This window comes from Thunnus albacares, chromosome 14, assembly GCF_914725855.1.
Source record: "Thunnus albacares chromosome 14, fThuAlb1.1, whole genome shotgun sequence".
In the NCBI taxonomy this organism is placed as follows: domain Eukaryota; kingdom Metazoa; phylum Chordata; class Actinopteri; order Scombriformes; family Scombridae; genus Thunnus; species Thunnus albacares.
The window spans coordinates 5,354,658-5,360,996 of NC_058119.1; the positions used below are offsets into that span (position 1 = coordinate 5,354,658).

Genomic DNA, 6,339 nt, shown 5'->3' on the forward strand with positions numbered 1-6,339 from the left:
CTTGCAGACATGTACTATATGTGTACTTTTACACAAATGCATGCCTGTTTCATGACTCAACCCAACTCTGTGCTCAGTGTAGATGTGTGGGCATGTTTGTGTGCACACCTGTTTCTGTTTGTGCAGTAGATTAACTCATTGAATGTGTGCTAATCTTTTACTGTGTGTAATGTGTTATGTAAAGATTTTCCTGTTTCGACAGTGAAGCGGAGAGCAGTCAGGGCGACTGTCGGCTTGCTGTAAACACAAACATGTACATTACTGCACCTACATGCTCAGACGTATTCACAACTGTCATCATGTTGCATCAGAGACTCGTGCTTTAGCTGCAGTCAGGAGCTTTGCCAAACATGCATAGAGGCGGAAAATAGCATCAAATATTTCCTCAATACATTTTCATACTTACTTAAGATGAAACACAGTATGTTACACGCATGGTTAGCTTGAATTAGTATGGTTGTCACCATTTTTTCATGCAATTGCACTGTATTTGTCATTTTCAGGCAATTCAACAGGTCGCAATTTACATTCAGTACTAATGCAGGTGATAGTGCTCCCCATATGCCCTATGCATGGAGGTCTGGGTGGCGGATGGGTGTGTATTGCATCCGACTTTGATTCGGGAGCCTGTTACAGACCTGCAGTTCACATTTTTTAAACCATACCACAATCTTTTCAACTAAGGATTCACAGGAGTCCTGCCTCAGATACCTACTGTGTAGCTTTTGATTTATAATTCAGCATCATATTTCCTTCAATCCAAGAACTTGAAAGTCTTGTTTTCACCTACACTCACATATACTCTAATCCACTCAGATCAACTTGATTATTAAGATACACTGACAAACAGACCCTAGACCTGTAGCAGTAAAATGAGATCCTATCCACCCTATTCGTCTTGAGAATAATTTGGACTTGTTGCAACTCAAATCTCAGGTTGAGTCTTGGTTCCTTAGAGCTCAGTAGATGCATGATGATCTCTACCCTGCATGCATATGGTAGAAAGAAAGATTTTAAAAAATGGTGGCATGAAATGTTAAAAAACTTTGCCATCGCACATAAACTTTTTGCTGTTTTGCATCCAATATCCAGTCGGTCTGAAAATAGGGTTGCCATGCTACAGAAAGCATTTTTTTTCATCACTATTTTCCGACATTAAGCTGATAAAACGTTAAAGGATAGGTTCAGATACTTCGTCTATTTTATACAATATTCATATGCCATATGTGCTGGAGTTATTGGTCGCTCCTCCCTATAGTGGCTATGAAGCAGTCGTGCCCGAGCATGACTACACTGAACACAAAGAGAGAATTCAACAATAAAAAGACTGTTACTTTGGAAGATCCCCTCTTTATTTGTTTAACTCAGACAGCTGAAGCCTCATATTAGTTCCGGCTAAACTTTGGTTGTATTTTTACACAAAACGAGGACTGTGGATTTTGTCAACCATCACTTAAACTGGAGTCACACTAGGAGCACATCATTTAATGCCCATTATAAACAGAAAGAATGACTACAGCAGCCAATAGCTTATGTGAGCGAGTATTGTTTTAAGATAGACTTGGAAAAATCTGAACTTATCCTTTAAAAACTATTTTAAGATATTGTGAAACTGTTCTTTCCTCTCCTGATTACAATGGAAACTGCTGGGATGGAAACCCAGCTACAGACACATACACACTCCTCTCGCTGCTTCAGCTCCTTCTACCCATGGTTTCGCCACAGCCAAGCGGAGGCAAAGAGCGAGACAGTCTGTGTGAGCAGAGTGAAACCTAATTCTCTGGCAGCCCTCATCCTCAGCCAACGCTGTGAAAGATAAAGACTCAGGGGGAAACTGGGCCTGGGAATCCAGCTAGCGTTGGCTTTTATTGGGCAGCCCACATCACAGAAGGGACCTTGAGCAGGTCTTAGCCCACCGGGGAGGGCTGGAGACGGAGGCCCATGGAGAGAGTCGGCCGGACGGCGGCTGGGGAGCGTCGGGGATGAACCAGGGAGCTCTTTCATTCCCTGCCAGCATGCAGATTGCTTCCAACTGGACCCACAGCCAAAACACAAGTCCAACAGAGAAAGAGAGACAAACATAGTCAGCCAGAGAAACCTGACAGCATCATACAATATTATCAAAGTGAGGATATGGCCTCAAAGGACCATACAAGCAGTTCTGCAAGTTGTAGCCTATTCCATGAATTTATGTATGATATAAACAGCCCACCCAAGAAATTACATTCATACAGGATGATTCTGCACCTCAGAATTTACATCCAATGCCACAATTCAGCGGAAGTGCAGAAAGTAATGAATCTTTCATGTAGCAAGGTACAAAGTAAGGTACTGTAGTGATCTGCAATTATTGTTTTCTTTTTTATTAACTATAACTGTAATCTTTCCCTAATTTTCACCAAGTGTTGTAGTTGCCTAACCATAACCTAACCATAGTTTATTTCCCATAAGTGCGACCTTTACCTAACCTTGGCTTTGGATGGTAAAAAAATAGTCAGTGAACATAATCCATGGTTTTGCAGAATTGTTGAGTCTGCAATGTTTTCAAGACAAACGACCGATTAAATGCATCATGATTCACTGAAATACACATGAGGAAGGCTGCACTCTTAGCCTGCTAGCTTCTTACCAGTGAATCTGATGTGGCACTAAATATGGTGTAACACCGGTACTCAAAAAAATGCCAGAGAAAGAAATTTACGAGGATACAAAAAGAAAGAGGGGCTTTCTACTTTTGTGGTAGCAACAAAACTCCTGAGTGGAAAACAGCAACAGTGAAATGTCTTGTACAGTTTGTCAGCTAACTCGCTAGCCAGTTAGCATCCTGACTGCATCGTTATGTGTCTTCTGTGTGACTTTGACAGCAGCAGCCTCTGAAGGAGACACAGCTCTCTGTTTAAGTGTTAATCACCAAGGTTTATACACAACAACATATGCAGTTTCATGAAAGTCAACAAAATGCCAGGTCATCATGATTGTTTTTTATGACATTATTGACATTATCTCTGTGGTTCCTGCCAGCTTTGTCAACATCTACCACAGGAATCTCTCCTAAAGTTCAGATAAAACAGCTGTTGCTCTGTCTCTGTTTGTTTAACTGTGGTTAATAAAGGTTTAAACCTGAAGTAACAAACCTGAGTGAACACAAACAAATGCCATCATGTTCTTTCTCACACTGTTCACTGTTAGTACATTTCTGCAGATCTCTCAGCATTATTTAATCGTTAATGTTGATGTTGCTAATTGAGTTTATTATGAAGGTCATCCATACTCTCTGAAATGTTATTATCATAAACTCTGTTCTCTTCTCCCTATGTGTTCCATACTATCTGGCTTCACACAAAATATGGAGAAACATTTATACACCATTAATTTACTGATCCAGTATGTGCCTGATTTTATATTTGGCATATTTTTGTAATATATCAACATTACATATCCATAACTAAAGAAAAACAGCCAAAATCTAAATGGAACTCCACTGTTGTACATATTATGTATAATAAATCACCAGAATTATGGAAAAAAGAGTTATTTTTTTGGCTGCTGGGCCAGTGAAAATATACAAGGGGCCAGTAAAACTCTGATCTACTGGCCAAGTGGGCCAGTGGGGAAAAAATGTTATGTTGAACGCTGTAATGTTTTTGTCCAGCTACAGGGTTGGATATGAAAATCTATTAGCAGACTTTTCAAATCAATCTGCACTTAAACTGCATTCCTGCTTTTCTAATATTGACAGAAAATGATTGCAGACTCAATATTCACTGTGATGGTTTCAAGAATCTGCACATTGTGTTTAGGGCTGTATGGAAATGAATGGGAACCAATGGCTTCCTTTAACACAGGGAAAAGTACATTTAAAAATCAAAAATAATATGGAATGCATTTTTAAAAAACCAGGATGAATGTAAAATATGCATAATTTGTAATTAGCAAGCAGTCCACTTTTGCAAACCTGTACCCACCACACCAACACATCTCAGCACTGGAACCAAGCCATTACTCACTATTACAGCTAAATCCATTCTCAGCCCAATCTGTTAATGTAAGGTTGGTGTCTTAACCTGTACTCATAACATAATAATATAATATATTTCCTGACTAGTACTCGCACAAGTGAATGCTTTTAGATAGATAGTAGATCACCTACCACTTCATTTACCATTGTGAAAACCTCAGCACTGCCCCACCATACATTCACTAAACACACAGTGTAACAAAGTGTTTGAAAGCTCAGCGGATCCATAGAAGGTTTCTCGAGATGGTGACCATGGGTCGTGAATCAGCCGCCTCTCTGTAGACTCTTTTGAAGAGAGCATGAGCAATTTATGGAGGCTTGCGAAACAGAACCCAACACTCTGTTAAAAAGCAGCCTGGACGCCTCTTTCAGGATTTGGTGGGGAAGCAGCATAAGAACCGGAGCTGAATCAATTAGCCCTAGTGTGTGATTTATGGGTGAGGTGAGTGACTGGGCCTGCCTTTTCTCTGTGAAAAGACACACACACACACACACACACACACACACACACACTAACACCTGTCACAGACAGTAGAGGAGATAGAAGCCTGAAGCCTGAGCCCACCAGATTAACCATGCCATTGCAATCGGACATTAATCAATGCTTGACACACACACCTGCACACACACAAAAGAACGTGCATGGATGTGTGCATGCACTCACTGCTTCTCTGTGAGGTCATCTTATTTACTTTGAGTGTGGAGACTCTTAAATAAATTGCACTTTCCTGACAAACTGAAGCTGCAGGAACACTCAGTGCAGTATACATTATGCAACACAACGTCCGTGGCCAAGTCTTCACCTTCAGCATGTCCGCAGCCGCTGCTCTCAGCTCTATTACTAACCAGCAGACGTGGGTGAGTTTTTAGATCCACCCTCTGGTATGTGCAGTGTTTTCCACTCTCCATGTGCTGTAGATTAGGCTCTTTGTTCTCTGCGCTGCTGCCATAACACTCGCTCATTAATCACACTCTTACAGTAGTCCGCTCTTCCACCATCCCTCCTTGCATGGCTGCCAGCTATTCTCAGGGTGTGAACTCTAGTTGCTGCTAAACCGCAGCGTTCTTCAGCCAGCAGACAGGAGGGAAAGTGGGTCAACAGAAACCACATGGAACCACCTGAAAGCAGCAAGAATGCAAGACCACCTCCTATTCCTCTGGCTATGTGGGTGTCTGGTAGGACTGACCATGCGTCAGCCTCAATAGATCCAAATTTGATCTCAGATTTTTCATAATTTTAATGGAAAACAAAACCCAGAATTTATTTGCAAAAAGACTAAAGGTTCCTCTAAGGTGATTTCTAAGTTTAGTTTACCATATTAGTTTTAATAAATATCTTTTCTATATATATATATATATATATATATATATATATATATATATATATATATGTTTTTTGAAAGCTCGTTAACAAAAGAGGGCTTTAACTTCTGGTAACAAATGACTGGATGCACAGACTTTGCTATAACCGTAAGGCTAGCAAACTGATGTAACAGCATCCCTGAATAACAGCATCTGCATGCCTTTTGCACCATTGTGAACTAGGCAACTGCAAACATCCGTAATTACATCTTTGGGTCTTGCACTGTGTACCTGTCAAGATTTGAAAAACTGCAGTCTGTGGTCAACCCAACTTTGAGTGGCTCCTTGATGGTCATTGGGTTGTTGGTCTGTACTACCTCCAAGATAATCTCTTCCTCTATCACCACCAGAAGCCACCAGATTTTGAAGACAAGAAGGGCAAGGAAGCCAAATTCTATTGTTGAAAGTGGTTTGGGGAGTAGTAGCAGTGTGTTGTGGGAAAAGTGGCAAAACAAAGTATACTCACAACATTCAGTACAGGCGAAAAAACTATTTTTGAGTGTGCTGCTGATGGAGATATTCTGTCACAATGCAATGTACAAAATAAATGGAAGAGCTGCTCAAAAAATGAAAACTCATTGTGAAAGGTGTTGAAACAGCTCCAGGAAAACTTCAAAACAAACAAAAAACTGTCATATTCATAGAAAAACATTTTCCCATCTCTGTTAAGTTTAACTGGCAACTGCAATTTTGTGTGTGTGATGTGGAATTGGGTTACAGCAACGTATTTACTTCTCAGGTGGCTTTATGGTGTGCTAGGTGCAGATTTGTCCACATCGCCCACTGCACCTTCGGAGAGCAATCACAACTCCCTCAAGGACGAAATTATTGAATCAAGTAGAAGATTGTGTGTTCAGTTCAGTGTGCACAGACTATTATATTATTAATGTATTATTAATACTGTGAAGGGCTTGAATTTTAAAATTCAAGTTCCGTATTGGTTTATTTCTCAGGATAGT

At 40.4% G+C, this 6,339-nt stretch overlaps 1 long non-coding RNA gene across 1 annotated transcript; it reads right to left on the minus strand.

Moving 5' to 3' along the window:
- Positions 1–703: 703 nt before the first annotated feature.
- On the minus strand, positions 704–3,629 carry LOC122996497. The gene is made up of 2 exons (XR_006407005.1): positions 2,630–3,629; positions 704–2,032 (listed from the first exon to the last, which is right to left on the minus strand). It is a non-coding gene; the product is annotated as an uncharacterized LOC122996497 (long non-coding RNA).
- Positions 3,630–6,339: the final 2,710 nt, after the last annotated feature.